The 21,953-nt window shown below is 40.3% G+C and overlaps 1 long non-coding RNA gene across 1 annotated transcript in view; it reads right to left on the bottom strand.

The window, feature by feature from the left end:
* LOC137162610 (uncharacterized) overlaps positions 1-21,953 on the bottom strand; it is a 73,066-nt gene that overhangs the window by 32,241 nt on the left and 18,872 nt on the right. The gene's annotated exons all lie outside the window — the stretch shown is intronic.

The raw sequence follows: 21,953 nt of genomic DNA on the forward strand, positions 1-21,953 counted from the left end.
TTATTTAAGACTAAGCAAACATTCCTGAATCTCACAAAAAAGGTTGAGTTTGAGTGTGGGATGAAGAGTTGAACATTTGGGTTAGTTTCTATTTTAACCGGTTTGCTTAGGGCCTATTGTTAACATAGGGCCAGAGTCTGCCACCCTTAGTTGTGCTGCATAGTACTTTACTAAGTATGCAGTGACATTTACAATAGAATTTCAATGGGACCAATCCTGGAGAAAGACCCTTCTCAATGTGAGCGAGAGAATCACAATCCAATGTCAAGATTAATTTTACTGAAGCAATCTCTTTGTAGTACTGCATTCCATTTTTTAGGCATATTAGTACAAATTGTCTTTTCCACCCTTAAAGTTAAATGCGGTCTAATAGCTACATCTACACAAAACAAGGTTATAAATATTTTTCCACCATGTGGGGAACCAAAAATGCACCCCCTCCACCCCAAATGCAAGTTAGTCACGAGTGCTAGAATTTAGACACCAGTTTTAGATCAAACTCAAGTGCAGTAGCAGTGCCAATTTACCATCCAAACCTAGCAAGAGAAACTACAGTTTCATAAAAACAATTATGTAAGCATTACGTCAAATGGAATAGGGGACGGTCAGCCCCTCTGAAAATGAGATCAGCTAGGTGCCTAAATGTGGACTTTGAGCCTAAGTCCCACTGCTGCTACTTAATTTGCTGCTACTTAATTTCAAGATGTAAATTTTTCACAAGTGCCTAAGTGAATTTTTAGTTACTTAGGCTCTTACGTCACTTAGGCTCTTTTACAAATTTTACTCTGGCATCTATATTGAGGCACATAATTGAATGGCCTGACTTACACAAATGCTCCTCATCCTAAAGCCTTCATTGATTTTAATGGGAAAGAAAAAAGAAAATTATACTCTGTTTGGAATTCCTAATGAGCTACAAAAATGTATTTGTTGCCAAGACTTCCCAAAAAATAAGTTGAACCAGAAATCCTGACATTTTTGGTATGTCTCCCATTATTTTCAGTTACCTGTTTTTCTCTTGGGATATATCATTCTGGAGACAAGATTAACATGTAGGTAAGACATATAGTACATTCCCATTTATCCAAATGGCCTGGGCACATCTGAAACTTTCACATGACCAGTGTTCGGATAAATGGAAGTGCTAAACTGAGCTGCAGTTTCGCTGATATAGAAATACAGGGAACAAAGGGAGTAGTGCTGATGTTTGCGTAACACTTTGTACTTTATTAATGAGTACAAAAACCAACTTTACTGACTTTATAAAAACACCAAAATTATATCAAAACCACTGCGGACATAATTTAATTCTGAATTATTTATTTTTAAAAAAAACCTGACTAACCACAGTCTGTAGTTTGTGAGCCTCTCTTTTCAGTCTTCTGATGTAGTTATGCAACAGTAGAATCTGTAAACCATCTGCAGTCACTAAGAGGTTACCTGAGAAGTTATTAGCGGGTGATTAACTAACCTGGGGGTATATGGAGGACACACTGAATTTGAATAACTAGGATTTTCAGGGAATTTGGATATGTGGAATTATACTAAATGTGGCTATCATAGTGGTAGTGTCCCCCCTTGTAGCTTTGTCTATAGCACAACATTGCTTTTTTCCTTAATATATATCATTTTAAAAGGCGTTAGCCATTTTTGGAAGCAGATCAAAACGAAGGCCCAAAATACTTATTAAACAAAACAAGGTACCAGATTACATCATACAAAACTTTCTACTATGGAAGACAAGTAGGAGTCCTGTTGTAGCTGTCCCAGGATATTAGACAAGGTGGATATCTTTGGCCTAACTTCTGTTGGTGAGAGACAAACTTTCAAGCTTACAATTACACTGAAATGTATATGAATGTATATGCCTTATACATATATTTCTACAGACTCCGTTTGACTGCACCTATATGTACTAGCTGAGTACACCGACTGTGAATCATGACCTCTCCAAAAGCCAGTCAGTGCTAACTGAGCTCACCTCAGGCTCAAGTCAAGCCATGCAAATATGGCTAAACTGGAAAAGAAAAGCTCACTGGATTCACACTCCATAGATTATTCGCAAGCTTGGACTGCTCTAACAAACAAACAGTTTTGATGTTCTCGAAACACCAGTTCAGTTGTCATTTCTACGCTACAATCCACATCACTTTGAGAGCTTTGAGTTTTGTCCTCGCCAATACAATTAGCCTTCACTCAGAGTTACAAACTCAGGATCATTTTCAGTCAAAGTCGTGTTCTCTCAGGAGGCAGACAAGTTCATTTCAGTGCTGGTTTCTGTTCTTGTATTGGACTGGATTGGGGGATGTAGCTAGAGGCAGATTGTGCTACCCTCTGTTCAACCAGGACTGCTGGAAGGTAATCTCTGATACCCCTTTAAGGGTACAGAATAATTTCCCCCCCCCCCAGCTCACTCCCCTCCCCTGGAGCCAAATAACTTGCTACAGCTATTCCACTCCTTCTTTCCAGTGACTTGCTCCTGGAGTGAGCAACTCAGTACCAGCCCCTGCACTCCCCAAAGCACAGGGACTCCAATTCTGGGTGACCTTTATGTCGGTTATGCAAGGGTGGAGAGACTCCTGACTCCCTTCCCACCACTGCACAGCTGCATTCAAGGGAGCCATCATCTAGTCATAAATCGTCTAGTCATAGTCGAAATAGAAATTGAAAGCAGATGTCAAGCGGTAAGAGATAATGTAATACATAAATCCTCTAAGCCCTAGATGCCTGAATAATCATTTCTTGGCCTGCTATATACTTCTGGCCAGCAAGCATGAGTCAGCTCTGGGTCATCTTTCTTGGGCCAGAGATCTGTGTTGGAGAACTCTCCCCCGATGCGATACCTTGGGGTCGTTCATTGATTGGTAGTAGGGCCTGGTTACTGAATCCGGCTTACCCTGGACCCTTTTTGGACCCTCTCCTTTGTTTTGATTTCCTTTTTGGTATCTGTTAACTCCTTGTCTTCCTTGGTTTTTGTTTTAATGAAGAGTTGTTCCCTTTTGTTTGGTGGGGTGGTTTGCCTTAGTGATACTAGGCTTAGAACCCTGCAAATCTGCGGATATCCGCTTTATATCCACATCTGCGGACCATTTTTGCAAATCCAAATTTTATATGTAAAGCCCTGCAAATCTGTGGATATTCACTTTATATAGGTGGATCATTTTTGCATATCGTGGATCAGATGTGAATACAATTTGTATCCACGCAGGGCTCTAATTGGGCGTGGTCTTATGCAGGCAAACATTTTAAAACTATACAGTCACTTTATGAACAACCACTTCTTGGGGTTTCTACCCATAAATATGAGAGCAGTGATTAAAAAACACGAGAACTCTTCTAATACTATGTGGAAATAGATATAAGCAATGCTCTGTTGTACATCACTTGTGCGCTACTAAAATATTAGCTCATGTTACCAGTATAGAAGCCTGTTAATACCAGTGAAGCTAAACATCTTAGTCTGTGACCTAACAAGTACAGCTGGCTGGAAAAATTGGGATTTCCCCCAGAAAATTGAAATGAAAATATTTTTTGTTTTTGCTGTAATAGCAGAAAATTTTGACTTTTCAATTAAAAAAAAATTAATCTGCACCCAAAGAAAAATAAATAAAGTCAGTTGAAAACTGCCAAAAACCTAAAAAAATATTTTGCTTTCAAACAAACAAAAAAATTGTCAGTTTTGGTTTTCTAATGAAATACTGAAAATTTTTGAGTGAAACGGCTTTCCTCAAACTCCAAATTTTCTAAAGTTCTGATGAAAAATTTTCAAAACCTGGGTATGTCCATCCTGGGGGGTGTGGGGGGAGGGAATCTCCCTTTCCCTCCAAAAAACCCCACCATGGCAGCAAGTGTCAGAGCCTGTATCTACAGACTTGGATTCAGGCTACAGCACTAAAGCTAACAGTATATAGACATTCCCACTCAGGCTGGAGCTCTGGCTCAGAGATCCAGCCCCCCCTCATTGCCAGATTTCAGACCCAGACTCCAGCCCAGGCGGGAATGTCTACACTGCTATTTTTAGCACCGTGGTGTGAGCCCTGCGAACCCAAGGTCTGAGACTTACTGCCATGGGTGGTTTTTTTGCAGTTATACATACCCTGAGTCACAAACAAAGCAGGGTTAGGAATGGTCAATACTTGGTCCAGAGAGCTCAAAGGAAAGCCCATGTGCTGTAGTAAGATCATGTCAGAATTCAGCAAATGGTACTTTTCCCCTGAGTCAGTACTGACCTAGTGCTTCAGCATGGTCTTTGGGGATGCTATATTACTGGAGCTGGTGTCATTTGAATGGAGGTCCTGATCACTTGTGGCCATTAAAGATTCTATGGTTCTTGGCACAAAAGTAGTCATGATTGCTTCAGTGTACTCACTGAATTCTAACTTAATTACATTCTCCCTACCAAAGTTCCTCCAAGAGTTTCTACTGGAGATGTTATTTCATTTTCTGCTATTAATTTCTGAAATGAAAGTTGCTAATGGTGGAATATCATTTAATTTTGTGCTAGTATATATTATAATCACATATTTCTCAGATGCCATTTGATGGTCTTGACACTTCACAAAATAGACTAGTGCTGACATTGTAACGCTAATTTGTCTGTGCGGTGTTACACCAGCTGCGGATCTGGTCCACTATACGTAATCAGTACAATTTTTCTTAGGGGTTTGTTACTGCTCCAGGAAATCTTTATTCTCTCTCTCAGTACAAGTTTCCCAGGAATATTCTTACTTCTCACACACCTTTTTTGCCTATTAAGTGGGAGCAATGCACTAAATGTTAGAGAAAACCTCTATTTATGAACTGAGATCCAAATTCTGCTCTCACTTACAGGCATGCCGTCCATCGAAGTGAATAGGATTACACACCTTTAGATGAGAGCAGAATTTAGCCCTAGAAAGCTATTTTATGCAATGGTTGAGTCAGGAGTTATTAATGCTTGTTAACTTGCCAAGACTGTGTTTTACCTCTGTATGTCCATCACAGAGCAAGAGAGGGACAGATCCTCAGCTGGTATAATTTTTTTTTTTTATATCTCCATAGACTTCCAAGGATCTATGACAATTTACACTAGCTAAGGATCTTTCCCAGAATTTTTGTCAGTTTTGTGTTTGAAGACTATGAGTTATAAAATAACATCCCATACTCACTGCAGAGATACTCACAAATAGGCATGAGCAATTTTGCCTAATTTCCAACCTATTCAAAACATTCAGAGTTGGAATTTTCAACTTGGACTTGGACGTTAAATGGGTCATGCTCTGCTTAGGAGAGGACCCGTCAAAGGAGCAGAGAGAAAAAAAAAACACTGAGAAAGAATAGGGTGAAAAGGGGAGCAGAGAGTGGGTAGAATGAGAATGCACTGTAAGGAGACTGAAAAAAAAGGAGCAATATGACAGAGAACATTCTAATGAAGGAATAGATAAAGCAGAACTTCAGAGGTACGCACAGCAGAGTTACAAATTGACCAGTAAACCAAACACCTCATTGGGAACCAGAACTACGCAATCAGGCAGCACAGCAGCAGAGGCCCCCCCCCAAAAAAAAAAAGGCAAATTCTGTACAATACAGTACAGCATTGTGTTCAATTAGTAAAAAAATAAAGGGAAAGTTTAAAAAAAAAAGATTTGACAAGGTAAGGAAACTGTTTCTGGGCTGGTTTCATTTAAATGAAAGATGGTTAAAAGCAGCATTTTTTTTTTCTGCATAGTAAAGTTTTAAAGTTCTGTTGTCAATGTAAACTTTTGAAAGAACAACTATAACATTTTGTTCAGAGTTACGAACAACTGCCATTGCTGAGGTATTCATAACTCTGAGGTTCTACTGTACCTAAAACACATAGAGGCCTGGCTCCTTGGCAGCGTTAGGGTGGGGGGAAGTTCTGGGATTGATCTAAGTGACACTGGGGGTCCAATCAGCCCCCAAAAGCTGTGGAGATTGGGGGAGGTCTAAGGTGCTTAAAGCCAACTTTGCCCTGTTCTCCTCAGTTGTGGCAAGTGGAGCTCTGGGTGCAGATGAAGATCTGGCCCAGAGCACACAATACACCGTATACAGGTGGCTCACCTGTGCCAGCATAACTTCTGGGGCAGCTCTGCAGTTGCTAATACAGAGCACAGGTGCTGCCTCTCTCTTTTTAAAAAAAAAAATGTAATCATTCTTGAAAAAAAACAAAAAACCAAAAAACAACCTCCACACATGGATTTAAAGTAAGATTTTAAAGGGTTAAAAAACTCATCCTTTTGAGAACACCACAACCCCCCCCCCCCAAATATTGCAGACTCAAAGTATCAAACACCACAAGGTTTGCTCACCCGTACATACAGTAGATTTACTGCCTCTCACTCAGGGTCTGTCCGCACTGCAATTAAAAACCTATGGCTGGGCTGTGCCAACCAACTCAGGCTCCAGGGGCTCAGCTAAGGGGCTGTTTCATTGTGGTGTAGACTTTCAGGCTCAGGCTGCAGCCCAAGCTCAGAGGTCTACACTTCAGTTAAATAACCCCTGAGCCTGAGCTATTAAGCTACAGTGAGCTGGCACAGGCTGGCTGAGGGTTTTTAATTGTGTAGATATATCCTGACAGACCCATGGCCTGTGGAAAGCGGCACTAAACCCTTAACCCAGAGCTTTAGCATGGCTCAAGCAGTGCATTGGGCTTTGTGTGGGCTCTGCCATAGGGTGAATCTGACCTTTAAGTCTTGATTCTAAGAAGTGCCCACCATTTTAAAACGGTCAATGGAACAGGTAGGTAGGTAGGTAGGTAAGTAGATATTGTTGGAAAGTAAAATCCTATCCAGTCAGTGGAAATTAATAGTCATCATGTATGACCCTGTCCTTTTCTTTCCAAGAAAAAAGTTTTCTTAACCGAAATGCTGAAGTTGGAAATTAAATGCTCTTTACTCCTTTCCATGTAATTTCAACCTTGTGCTCGTTCTTTTCTAGCATACTGCCAAAATTATATTGCCTTTAGGATTATTTTTTTCCAGTGATTTTACTCTTACAGATGTGAATGAAAAGGACAAATGGGCCTTGCGGGAAATGTTCTGAGAAATAATCAAAGGGAATAGTCTAAAGAGAAATAAGTCATGATGATATGTTCCGATACACCTGCTGCCTTTCCCACCACGTGAGCCACTTGAGCTGGATTTTCAAAACAGGCAAATGAGAAAATTAAGTCACAGAAAGCAAAGAATCACCACACTTCAGAGATTGCTGGTAATATTGTATACATTATACAGTACTTGCATGACGTCAAAAGTGTTGCTCACAAATGAAATTCCTCTCTCTGCAGGTTCTTTTTAAGAACAGAAGTAAACGTTAGATAATACCTCAACAGCAAGTTGCATCTCAGCCAGCCAAAAACTACCAAGCAAGGTTGGCCAAAGACAATACATTTTGTAAAGCTTCCTGCAAAGATTCTTCTTTATTTCCATGGCAGCTGCTCGAAGCATTGGCTCTTAAAGGGCTTTGAGATGCATATAATAGGTACCATGTATTTGGTCAGGTGTTTCAAATGGTGTAATGAACTTTAGTCCACCTGTTTCAAAATGTGTTTGTAGAAGTACCGTGCTCAGTATTAAACAGCACTTACTTTATACTGAAAAATGTCACACTAAAATGTTCCATTGAATAATATTAATTCATGCAAAGATTTTGGGGATGAATTGCAAACCCAAGACTTGACCATTAATTATCTTCTGACATTTTTCTTTAGAAGAAAACAGAGTAGCACATATGTCCCCCAAAACTCTTCCATCACACTGGCTAGGAGATAAGACCTTTCCCTTTGGATGTAGACTTCACTGCAGTTATGTAGGACTTTGTCACTTCCAGACTAGGTTACTGCGATGTACACTACAGTACAAGTCTATAACTGAAGACAATTTAGAAATTGTAGCTAGCTGAGAACGTGTTAGTTCAGCAGCTCATTTGCCTTGTGGAGCTCTTCACTAAGAGTAAAATCACTTGTTTTCTATAATCTGCAGTGGCTACCACTGTAATTCAAAATGTAGGTTTTGGCCTACAAACTGTATAGCTTGGGTCTTCAATACCTAAAATGCTGTGTTACTCCTTAGTGATACCACCACAGTTCAAATTAGCTTAGGTACTTGAACTAATAGCAACCTGGCGGCAGATCATTTTTCGTGAGAGAATTGATGGGATATAAGAGGGGTAGACTTATGTGGACAGAGTTTGGTGGTCTTCTGCTAGCATTGCACCAATTTTGCAAATTGTTGTTTAACTATTGTTTTAATTATTAGGTGTCCACTAAGAGACTATTTTCATTAGCACATTTTATTAACAAAACTAAATTAAGAGTCACTGTATTGGGACACCTGATCTAGATATCCTGGTCAAATTCCAGCACAGTAAATTACATTTTGCCTACCTAAATTCTCCCTGCAGTTTTAATTGGACAAAGAAAGAACAAGGGTAATTATGATTTGTGCTGCAATTCTTGTATCCCACTATTATGTAGTGTTGCTATATACAGACGGACCGAATGACTGAACAGCCTTCTGGGTGAAAGATGCTAGATAATGTATTTTTATCATCATCAACCTCCTTCTCTTCATTAAAAACAACTGAAAAAGTACTATATATTCACAGCCCTCGATACTGAAATCCTCTACTGACATCTTTTGTAAAGTGCTTTGAGATTTACTGATGAAAAGTGCTAGATAAGAGCTAACTAGTAGTAGTATTACTTATTCACATGATAGTACAGTATAGGCAGCATTAGCACAAACTCCTCCATGCTACTCCACCAGTGTGTATCAATTCTGACAACTACTTCATTGTCCATGCCCATTTAATCCTTTGACTGTTTAACTCAAGTGCCAAAATGGAGGACCAGTTACCACCAGTCATGATTTTGTTTTTCTGTGATGTGGACATATGTCTTTAGGTAGCTAGACTGACAACACCAACTCATTTTACATAATCAATCACACAGCCATCACATACTCCGAACTTTTGGCTGCCACTAACTTGAGCTAGATTTGAACTGGTAATATATGGATGAAAGCCTCTGTGTCATTACCAGTCCCTAGTATTCCAGTTTTGATATGTAAACCATAAGATCACATCTAGTATAACATATAGCTCAAGGTGATGAATGGCATTTTTAATCTCTTTATTTTAAACCCAGAATACAGTGAATCATTTTTAGATGTGATTGCAAGTTAAAGAAGTGGCTGTCTGTCCTCTCTAAAAGAGATGTTCATGGTCTGTGCCAGCAATGGACTTCCTCTCCCTCACCAGCCAGGAAGAGCATGGGACAAGTCACCTGTTGTGGCCCAAAGTTCTCTCAACATCTCCAGCATCTCAATTAGTGGTGCCAGCTGAAGTTCTAACACAGGGCCAGCCACACGGCCAGGCAATCAAAGCAGTTGCCCTGGCTGTCACCTTCTGGAGGCATCAAATCAGCATCCGGAAGGACATCACATCACTTGGCTGTTTTAGTTTGGTTTTTTGCTCAGCCGAATATATTTTCCACCCTGGGTGGCAAAATACCAAGGGCCAGCTCTTCTCTAACAAAGTTTTCACCAACATCCCATAGCCTTACTTTTTCTACATTGAAGCAGATAATTTGCCCCAACCCAATTAATGTTATCCACAAAATAACAACGTTTCTTCACAGTAGGAGGACCTCACAATATTTGCTGAGCAAAGGCAATCTGGATTAACCAGACTATGTAGACTCTGGAGCAAATCTACTCTCTGAGTTTTTGTGGAAACTGTGGTGGAGAAAAAAGAAACCCCTTCCTTGCCTCCCACGCAGCCACAGCATAAAAAAATCTCCATCCATCCATCCATCCATCCATCCACATATATTTGTTATAAACATACTTATTTACACAATGCGAGTATGCATAAGAGTTTTGGCATACAAGAATGGTAAGACAAGACTGGTACCTCAGCAACCACTTCCAGTAGCCTATTTAGGTTATTTGCAGCTATAAATTCTAAATCATTCAGCAATGAAAGATGTGCTGTGGGCTTCCACAGGATCTGGACTTCTTCCCACAAAGTGAGCTAGAGAAATAACTCTCAAAAGGGTAAAGTCACAAATGAGCTATGAAAGTTACACATGGTCGGGGACACATTTTGTATCTCAGACAAATGCATCGTGCATGTTTAGTAAAGGATTTGTGCAGTTCTCTTTCAGTTGGAAAAGGGGATGTAATGCCTATGGAAGAAATGAGCTATTTTTTACACTTGGGAACAGTTGTAGTTTACCTCCCCACACTAATGCCATGAATTCAATTGTTCTACGTTTGAAAATTGCTAAAGTCTTAACTCTGAGGCTCTGAGTTCCATTCAGATGTTTAGAAATCTGATATTGATTTCACATACAGTCCGCTAGCACTGCCCATCCCAACTAAACGAGCAAAGTACAGCAAGCATTTCAATGATTAATTTATATTAGCTCCATTTGAATAGATCCATCTATCTAAGCTTAGAAATGTACCACTTGGGTCCTTCCTGCTCAAATATACTAAAGTCCTCTGGAGCCAATACCACCCCCCCATATTGAGCCACATACATTTGTCTGTGAATGGCTTTGGTGAGCCATGTGTAGCTGACTGTGCGGACTCTACTCCCGTGATCTGGGCTCTCTCTAAGGTGCTTATCTGTGTGGCCACACAGTCTTGCCTGTTGGCTCGGTGCAGTCCTCAACAAGTGCAGCAGGCCTGTGTATCTGCAAAGCAGGAATGCTGATCTGAGGTCTCCCGTGCAGTCTCAGACCAAAGAGGCAAGGCCAGATCTGTGTGAAAGCCCCCCCACCTAAACCTTTAAACATGGTAGACAGAACTCACCGCCCCTCACCCTGACCTGAGGGAGGGAGGGAAGTGAAGACAGTGGCAGTGGATATAAAGTGGCCATCAACAAGTTTATGCTTGAAATTAGACGAAGGTTTCTAACCATTGGGGAGTGAAGTTCTGGAACAACCTGCCAAGGAGAGCAGTGGGGGCAAAAAAACCTAGCTGGCTTCAAGACTGAGCTTGATAAGTTTATGGAGGAGATGGCATGATGGGACTGACTACAATGGCATGTAGCCGATCTGCAATTGCTAGCAGCAAATATTCCCAAAGGCCAGTGATGGGACACTAGATGTCAAAGGCTCTGAGTTACTACAGAGAATTCCTTCCCAGGTATCTGGCTGGTGGGTCTTGCTGCCATGCTCAGCGTCCAACTGTATATTTGGTTTGGGAAGGAATTTTCCCCTGGGTCAGATTGGCAGAGATCCTGGGGGGTTTTCTGTGCCTTCCTCTGCAACATGGGGCATGGGTCACTTAAATTAGAGTAAATGATAAATTCTCTGTAACCTGAAGTCTTCAAATCATGATTTGAGGACTCCAGTAACTCAGCCAGAGGTTAGGGGCCTATTACAGAAGGGCGAAGTTCTGTGGCCTGCAATGTGCAGGAGGTCAGACTAGATGATCATTATGATCTCTTCTGGCCTTAAAGTCTATGAGCTAATCTCCTAGTCTTCAGGTAGTGTGGAGCAAGGATTCTGGCACAGCTCCCCCTTTTTCAGGGTTTGTCTGTGTGAAAATCTCCCTAGGCTTGAGGGGAGGAGTGTGTGTGCACAAATAAATACAGAAATTATGACACATGTTGCACTATCTTAGAATATTGAAATATTAAAATGAAGTATTTCCATATATCATAATGCAAACATATGTAAGGTCCTGATTCTGTACTTGGTTAGCAGTTGTTATTTTACACTTTTTCAAACAAAAAAGTATTATTGTCAGGGCCACATATAATAGCTTTGTAAATATAACACAGCATACTACCTGTCCAGGTTTTCTTCTGTGTTTTGGTCCATGCTGTGACGAGCATGCACCACCAATTTCAAGTCGGAATTAAAGAATTCAGTGTTAACACTCAGCTAACCCTCAGTGCCTTCTTATCAGCAAAGGCTAAAAGAACTAGAGCTGCTTAAAACAGCGGAGGGGGGAAACATCTTGGAAAAGGCATAATTTTTTTTTTTTTTAAACCAAGAGTGAAAATATTTTGTGTTTTTTTAGAAAAAAAATCAAATTTGTGAAACTTTTGACTAATTTGAGGAGGAACCTTCTTTTCTGCATTGTAGCAGCTATTAACTAACTTGTTCCTAGTTTAGTGTTTGTTAGGATTTGTTGTTTTAATATTGGTTATGTATTGGCATCATTGCATAGTCATTGCCTAGGTTGAACTGGTGCCCCTATCTGGTTCAAAGCAGGCTGGGTTCAGCTAGTGTCCATTCTTTTGGCTCCAGCCAGTCCCATTGTTTAGGCTGTTATATATGGCAGACTGCAGTAAAGAACTATAGTTGAAATAAAGTGCATTATATGTTGGAAAGATACTGTTTACAGACTGACAGGCTCAGTCTCTCCAGTGCTTGGCCACCCAGCAAGATGATACACAGCCTGCATCTGCTTCTTGTTGGACAAATCCAACTGAGGTTGGATTAGCTGAGGTTAGTCCTGCTTTGAGCAGGGTGTTGGACTAGATGACCTCCTGAGGTCCCTTCCAGTTCTAATCTTCTATGATTCTAAATCCTTACAGGCTAATCTGCCTGTAACTGTAGGCACAGCTGGATTTCATAAGATCTCTTTTGGATACCAAGTCTGCAGTTAAATTCTGTCACTTGACAAGAAAGTAAGAGATTCATAGAGCAGTATTGTTTGGGCAATCTCAGTGTCAAAATAACACAAGGTTCTGCCTTTGGGGTAAGGAAGTCATGGCTTCCTGCACCTACATGACATTGTGTACCAGACTTCAAAGTAAATCTTTTCAAGCTTGATTAAGAATTGCATACAGTCCTCTGCATGACAACATGCAGTCACCTCAGAAGATTCAGGCCCCTTGGTTGTGTGCATAAAGCTCAAGAATTCCTGCCAGTGAGAACCATTCATCTCTTCTTCCCCATCTGCTGTGGTAGGAATAGATACTTCCAACACAGCTTTCTGGGGACAGCACCTCAGCAACTGTATGATCCAGACTCTTGACAGATCCAAAGAGCCAATGCTTCACATAAAGATCTTGGGGGCTGAGGACAATTTCATTGACTTTCAACACTCTCTTCCCTCATATCAGGAGAGGTCTTTGCAGACAAATCCATGGAGAAATCTTTTATATTATGTTAACCAACAAGAGAAATTCAGTTTCATCCACTGTGTAGGAGAATGTCAGATACCAGAAATAATGTAGTCAGCTTTAAATAATACTTCTGGCCCTTCATCTCCCCAGATGGGAGTGTAATACCCAGCATGAGGGTCTTCAAGGACTTTGTGATCCAAATATGGCTGTGAAAGAGGCCATGAAATAGGACCATGAAAGAGAATATAAGGCACCTACAGTTTTGCTCCTGATATGACAGAGATCTGGGCTACCTAATGCATATCTGCCTTCTGAACCAGAGTCAAGAATTTTGCCTTCCCTACAATGCTTCTTGTAGGGTCATCGTGAAGACTAACAGGACAAAGGTCAGATGATATAAAATAACTCCAATTTGGGCACTTGAGTTTTGATTCTCAGATCTCCTTGCCTCGGAACTGGAACCTCCAGCAATATTTTCAGTTCTGCCAGATCCATTACAACAAGTCCAGGCATAGATTTTCCATCCAGGCCTGAAATCCCTGAGACTGGTATATTGATACTGGCTCATTGATCAGTTCAGATTATGACTATTCTCTGCAAATTCACAATATTTATGGAGGGGTTGAAGACTCCAACAAGAAGGACCACTGGAAGTGGTTTTCCTTGTAGAATTCTCAGAAGGGCAGGGATCCATTAGCTTCATGTTTTTTTAAAATTTGAACTATTTGTTACCTCTCAAACAATCCAGATTATCTCAGTTCCATCAGAATCCATCTGCCAGCCATATCAGTTTATCATTCTCTTGTACAAAGTTCTTCATTCTGCACACATTCTACTTTTGACTTCCAAATCCAGTCCTGATATTGATTCTTTCTGTTGCCTTGGGCAAGTCACCTAATTTCACTGCTTCTGTTTTTTCATTGGTAGCATGGGGATAATAAGACTTTACATCTTACTTCACAAGCATATTGTGAAGACTCATTAGCTTATGTTATTAAAATGCTTTGAAGATTCAATATGCATATAAGTGCTAAGTTTAAATGTATTAATCATTGTAATTATTATGTTCATATATGGATGACTATTATCAAGAAGCATGATCATCTTATATATAATGAATGTAATGCCACATTTGGAAATGTTGCAACCACTATACTTTTGCTGGCTATAATAAACATTTCCTAGCCTCATTCTGCAGTTTCCATTTCAATATGATGCTTTGTTTTAATGTAGAATTTTAAAAAAGTCTGACATCTGTTCATGAAGCTAATTTCTATTTTAGTGTTTCTCTGTAATGTATCCTGGAAGGAATATCATCTAATGTAACGTTGTATCACCAAAAACATTGTTTAAATTTTAAATGCACTTGTTATAGAAGGCTTTTTATTTGAACTGCTGCTGCCCACGTGGGGTCTTCCTTAGTTAAACACTTCATATCCCAAAGTGAAGTCTCTGCAGATGGTGTGAGGTCATTCCCATTTTATGTTTGGGTTTGGTGTTGTTTCCACAGGATCTAAAGATGAACTGATATTCAGAAGCAAACGTAATGCTAAAACTTTTGGGAAGATGGAAAGGAAGATTTTCGTGATATTTATAAGTCTTCTGTAGACATTTTGAAATTGTAGACAGCTGCCTTGGCTGCGTTTGATGTTAATAGAAAACTAAGCAAAGTTGAGCTAATTTTAATTTTTTAAGCTGATCAAGAATGGCTTTATTTTTTCAGTAAGGATCTGGATGACTATCAGGAACTATCAGGACTATTACGACTATCAGGAAAACTAATAAAACTTGGACCAGATGGTGTGAATTGGTGTCACTCTACTAAATCTAGCAGAACTACACTGATTTACACTGGCAGAGAATCTGATCCCTTATCTGTAATTTACCATTTGTAAAATCCATGCATACCATTAATAGGAATTAAAGATATAAAAGAATTGGTAAGCCAGCCAGGATTGTCCCATGCCGTGCAGGCTGAAGTGTTCCAGCCAGTCTAATTTTAACTGACTCACACAATGGTGCCTCAGTCACTCCCCTTTTGAGACAATACCACAGTCTAATAGGCCTCATTATTCTTTTAGTATAACCATTCTGTCAGTCTCTCAAAGTGCCAATGACTCTACAGAGGAAGATACAGATGATGTCACCTCATAATTTCTAACATTAATATTGGTCCCTCTCTGGTGATATGACAGCTGAACATTTTAGCATAACTCATGGATGAGAGTCCTTGAATTTACTGTCACTTCCTTTTCACTTTGCAAGGCACAACAGGCATCAGAATTCTCCAACCCTGTATAAACATATGCCACAGCAGAGCTGGAGGCAAACATTCTGGCATACTACAGAGGCAGCACTTCTATTTTTGTAATTAATTAACTCTTAGCAATAAGTTGCCAGGGACTCAGTATCATATAAAGCTTGCATGCAGTACCAATTAATGGTGTCACTTTTTCAAGTGACAGCTCCAGTGAAATGCAAAGTGTAAGCAAATAGCAATTTTGCTACAGTGCAGTCACAACAACATTCTAGAAGGCTGAATAACAATATTTTTTAAATTTTAAGAAAAATGTAAACAACTTTTTTTTAATTGTGCTTGGCTTTTCCTGTTAATTATCATTACTACTAATTAGCAGTGCAGTAGTGTCTGGAAGTCCCAGTCATGCACTGTTGTGCTAAGCTCTGTGCACATATATATTAACAAAGGACAGCCCCTGCCCTCAAGCAGCTTACAATCTAATCTGTTTGTTTTTGAGTTTGTGTGTATTCATGTATGTATGGGTATTGAGGTGATCCCTATCTGATCAGCTAACCACACAATACAGTTTGGTGGCCCCTTTCAATAAAGGGTAATCTTTTAGTTTAGTGGACCTACTCAATTTGTTGTTATTTTCAACAAAGCAGTTTCCACAAGGTAGGGGAAAACATATAAAAAGAGAAAATGTGTTTACAGAGTCTAACCTCAGCTACTTGCAAATATAAAAAGATAAAGGAAGAAGCAATCCAGTCTCGAAAGAATAACGAAACTAAAACAAATTACTAAAAGAACCAACACTTAAGTATATATGAGAACACTAAACTACAATGATGCTGAATTACAAATGAATTCATTTTAAACTATAAATGCCTCTATCAAAACTCATAAAATAGGTTCTCTTTTATCCTGTACCCTGACTTGAGAATCAGAAAATGATCATCTCAGAAAACTCAGTGACAAACCTATTAATCATTCCCCCAGAGGCACAAATAAACCTTCAGATTAAGTAAAGCCTCCAGGGTAGGGATCAGCTCTTTTCTGTCTTTGCACAGTGCCCAGCAGTGGGATCTCAGCTTCAATCGGGGACTTTGGGAACTACTGTAATATAAATATTTTTCTAAAAATTTGTACTCATCACTACAGTCAATGTACCAAGTAAGCCTCAGACTTTACTTCCACTCCTTTGCAAAGGATCCCCCAACAACCACTTAACCCTCAGGACCATTTTTAGCATGCACATCTTGTAAGTTTCTGTGGCACACTGCATGCAGAGAGCAGAGCTTTCTCTAGTGAATGCTCATTAAACGTCACTCTCAACATCACCTCTGCATATTCAGAAGTCAGTCCCGTTTTATTTGCTTTACACCCATTACAGTCCAAATCCTGGCTACTATTCCTCACCCTTTGCACCAATGAATTTCTAGAACTTGAGACTCAGAGCTAGCAAAGTTTACATTTATATTTAGTATTAAGAAATCTCACCCCTTTTTATTTATGACTTGAATACATTTTTAGTGTCACAAATCACTCTTCAATATTTTCCCTTCTTTCATCCTTTCCCTCTCTCTCTATTTTGGATTAAGGGGTAAGAAGAAACCTAGAATATATAGTATTTACATTTTTACTAGATTGACAAAAACAAAATGCGCTGCATATTAGATGCATATACTGAACAGAAAACGGTTAGCCCTCGGTATTGGAGGGAGGTGAACTGATTTTAAAGTTCTGCCTATATGTGAAGTTTGGGTGGTGGCATTTACCCAGCAAGAGTGGTTAAAGCACAGTAGTTCACATCCCTGTCTCGGTGGAACAGTGCATATTCAAGCACATCAGCATTTAATTCAATGACTTGTACTGAGTGTTTCCATTTATAAATAACAACATTTAGCCAAAAGTTTCAGGTTAATGGGAGCTGTTCAAGCTTAGTACATCTGAAAATAAGTCCAATGTTAATGGGAACAGGACGTCCAAATCCCTAGGCACCAACCTTAGCCACCAATGTTTAAAACATTTCATCTCTGTGTATAATCATATTATTACAAGCCTTTCTTGTATTTCATCAGATTACGGTAGCCTTACACTGTATATTTCAACAAGAGTTGCCATGGTTCTTCCCCTTCGAATAAGGACATACATTGTTGCACTGTGGTTATCTTTTATAATTCATATAGATTGCATTTTCTATACAGTTCTCTTGCTCTTACTTTCCTCCCTTTTTATGGTATGCAGATTTAAAAGTTAAAACCTCATCCATAAATTCTTTACTGTCTGAACAGAGAGCTCTACTTTTTAGTGTGTAGTCAACTTTTAATTTATTTAAAAATAAGAAAAAAAGTAATTACTTCTGTTCCCTCTGACGTCAAAGGGAGTTTTACTATTGACTTCAATGGGAGCATGACTGGGCCCTATAATACCAATGCAAGGAGAGAGAACACAAATGTTATATTATAAAGATTAGTAAATATATATCACATCAAAATGCAAGGAGGAAAATATATGTATATTAACCCTGTTCAGTGATCAATCTACAGTTCTACATCTTGTAACCCTGAAGAATTGGGTATGAAGGCCAACAATTTAAATGCAGACAATGGGAGTTTAATGGGGCCAGGATTTCACCCTGAGTGTCTAAAGTTAAGCTCCTAAATTCATGTTTAGGCACCTAAATAAGTAGTCTGATTTTCAAACAGGCTAGTGACTTCAGTAGGAGTTGTGAGTACTCAGCTCTTCTGAAGAAAAAAAAATCAAACTTTAAATGATAATAATAGTAATAATAATTAATAAAAAAATCTTGGTCAGGAGCTTTATAATATAAAAAGGGGCAATTCCCAGCATGACTCAGCATACATGCTTCTGTTACTGGAGGAGAGGGGTCTGCTTTAATGTCATGGTATTTTTATATACAGAAAAACTATTTGTATGTTTTTAGAAGTTTTAAAAGTTTTTTTTTTCATCCTCCAGAGGTCTGGGCAACTTGGTGTGATGGGGCATACTTCTCACACTGGTCCTGGTTGATTTAGGCCAGGCAAGCCCAACCATCCAATTATGCAGCAAACAGGGGAGATAGGCGAGGAGCTGCTAATTAGAACCAAACTCATCTGTGAGGGAATAGATGGGGCTTATATAAAGCCAAGAGACTGTTAACAGAGATGGGGCTGCAAGGTGAAGAGTGGCTGTCCTGCTCCCTGATGGAAGGGAGTGGAAAGGAGGGATAGGAAGTAGACCTAGTATAGTCTGTAGACCCTAGGAGAGAGGGGTCTGACCAGAGTGAGTGGAAGCAAGGTAGGAAGTAGTCCAGGGAGAAGAGCAGTAAGGTTAGGAGAAGCTGCAGACCTTGACTGCTTGGTAAAGGGCCCTCAGCTGGAGCCCAGAGTAGGGCGTAACCTGGATTCCCCTGACAACCACTGCTCAGTGGTACTGCCAGCAACAGTGAACTAGCAGACTGTCACGGCAGGAGTGAAAAGGTCAGGGCAGTAGCTTGAGGATTGCTGAATGCTGTTTGTTCTGAGAAACTTGGAAAGTAAGCCTGGAAGGAGAAACCACTTAGTGACCTGGCTGGAGAGCTGAGTTATGAATGGGAAGCAGCAGTTCCTGGAGTGAGAGACGGACTGTAAAGTGAAAGAGAGACAGAGAGTGATGGAGTGTGACTGTTGGAAAGGTGCATCGGGATAGCAGAGCTAATCCACAGAACAGCCAGGAGGAAGTGCCGTTGAGCAGCATGTAGAACAGTTGGACTCAGGGTAAACAATTAAGAGAGTCTGTCTCTTTAGATAGAACAACTGGAAAAAAACCTGACAAAAATGATAAAACTCCTTAAAATATTTTAAAGATGGTGTTGTCTGCAAGAGAGGTGATGTAGAAAAGTGGTATTGGTGCTCATTTAGGAGGACCTGCTTATGCCAACAAAACCTTTATTTCACACTCAACCACTGAGTATTTTATATTATAGGTATAATTTACATTAGAAAAGACAGCTGTAGATTGAACACCAAAAGCAGCAACACAATTAAAAACGCAAGTCAAATGAGCATATTGGAATCCATGTTTTACACGCTACGTACAGTACAGATTAGGGCGTAAGAAAGAATTAAAGGGTGGGAAAGAGAAGAGAGAAAAATGGAAGAGAAAGAACAGATGGCTGGAACTGACACCTTATACGTTATGGTAATTAGTTTAAATTTCTCCCTCACTCAGAAAGTTCTTTATTTCTAAAAATTCTTCCAATAATGCAGGTCTCAAAATATTAGCAATATATCAACTTCTCAATGGGAGCGGTCTCCCTTGCACTGAAACCTGTTCTCTAGTGTGTGCATGTCTTCACTTGTCTGATATTGCAAACTCAATCTACTGCAAACAGGTCCTGATCTAAGGCTTACTGCAGTCAATGGAAAGACTCTCATGGACTTCAGTGGTTTGGATCAGGTCCTGAATTAAAAAAAATCATGTACATGACTGCACTCAGAGAATCTATGTTCTGTGGTACGGTGCACTCCATTCATAAGAAATCACCGATATAAGAATTAACTGCGTATAGTGATCAAAACCACTGGGACAAAATTATTCCTACACTAACTAAAATACTCCACTTGTAAGAATCAACTGCTTATAAGAATCAAATAAGCTGGGACAGATGTGATTCTTATAAAAAGGAGTGTACTGTACCAGAAAAATTACAAGTCCTGCCAGGGTAATTCTTCATGTCCCAGCACACCCAATGTGGACTTATTGTATATTGACTGGCAAATACGCACCCAGGCATGTATTGTTGCTTACTTAAAAGAGTTCATTCCATCTTGAATCATTATCCCTTTACATTACATCCTATTAACGTTCCTCTGACATCCTTTTCTGACAGTCCTACTGTTTGATTTGTTCCTTGAACTGTGTCCTTCACTCTCTCAGCCAAATTCCCAGTTACTCCTTAACTCCCATGCTTTTAGATATTGACAAGAGCCTCAACTGTGGAGCTGTGTCAAGAAAGCTTTCGGAACACCACTTTGACCTTAGAGAATATAAAATTCTTCAGAACACAGTCATAATCTCTGGTGTTGCAGTAATGATTGGCTTTGAGTCTCAGAAACCTCGGGGTGGGAAGCTGGCAAGCTACACTAGCCTTGTCTCGCTTGCTTCTGTCATGTTGCCATCTTTGCTCAATCTTCGCAGTCTGTATCTTTCATTGGTACATGCTACAGCAGGTAATTTGCCAAGAACAGGTAGGGTTCTAGAGGTTAGAACTGGAAAAGTCCTGTTGAAACACTGCAGTCAATGCAAGTGCAGGATATAGCCCTGATTAAAGGATGTCTTACAACGATTTAAAGCATCAATAAGTATTTTACTAACCACACCTTGCTTTTCTGTTAGCCGTTGCAGGCCCTCCTTTCCTTTACAGCTGAAATACCTCTTGCCTGTATTACAGTAACCCTCCTTCTGTCCAAGGAAAGCTGAGGGGCTGAGTGGGCTGCCTGTACACTGCTCCCAGCTCCTGCTGGCTCAGGGAGTGGCACATCTTGAACTGATTGTTAAAACTGAGTTCACTTAAAGCAACATATTTTCCAAACTGATTTTTTAAATGTAAGTCCAATTAAAAGAAATTTGTCAGAGGAAAGAATTTCCTGCAGGGCCCTGAACAATGGACAGGCAGGGCAGCCAAAATCATCAGGAGAAACTTCCAGCCCCTTCCGGAAGGCAGGACACTCTCAGATGTCTTCGCAAGGCAACTCCTCCACAAGCCGCGCCCTCTGCCACACACAGCAGGGGGAGCCACGGACATAGGTATCAACCACGCCGTCCACTACTGCGGCCCAATGCCTGTGCGCCCCTTTCCACAGTAGGCTGTTCTGTAGACAACAGGCAGTTGGGGAAGACAAAAATTAGCAGTAGCAATTGCTGTCCTCTTCCACATGGTCGGGAATGTTGCCGGTGACCTAGACCTTCAACACCAGTAGTGGGGATAGCACGGAGCAGCAGAGACTGCAGCATAGGGCAGTATTGCCAACCCCAAGCAACCAAAACCATGACTCAGGTGCCTCAAACATCATGAAGTTGGCTTAAAAAAAAAAATCATCATCAAATAAAGTGTGAGAATTTGTTAGCTCCGAGGCAACCATCAGTGTCCTACCAACAGCACAGCCAGACATCTCTACTGCTCCTGTCTTCCACAATGGAAGCAATGTTTCCTAAAGAAAGTTTGCTTCCCCCACGCTGCCTGGCCTGGGTTGGCAGGGGGAAGTGATGATGGAATTTCTTGTAAGATGTCCTTTGCCTTCTGCTCTAAGAGTCTCTACTTGCACTCTCAGCCCTAGGAGCTAGGTCCATCGTATGACCGCAGAAATAGCGGTCCAGAAAGTGGGTTTCCACTGTTGGGAGTTAGGGATTTGGCAGGCTGAGGATGGGATTGGTTATGGTACGTGGACTCTTTAGTCCCTGTTGTGATGGATCTGGGGAGACAAGCCAGATAGTCCTTGGAATTAAATTAGACCAGGGTGGAGTTAAGACTAAGAGCACATCTATCCCGTCAGGGACTTTCTCAGTCAGAGGCCCTTGCTGTAGAACTTTTTCCACAGACAATGTCTGCCAGTGTGCCTCATTTTATGTCAGCATGCTTGTC

Source organism: Emydura macquarii, unplaced genomic scaffold (genome assembly GCF_026122565.2).
Source record: "Emydura macquarii macquarii isolate MOO-44397 ecotype Brisbane River unplaced genomic scaffold, CSIRO-AGI_Emac_v2 contig_2432, whole genome shotgun sequence".
NCBI classification, from domain to species: domain Eukaryota; kingdom Metazoa; phylum Chordata; order Testudines; family Chelidae; genus Emydura; species Emydura macquarii.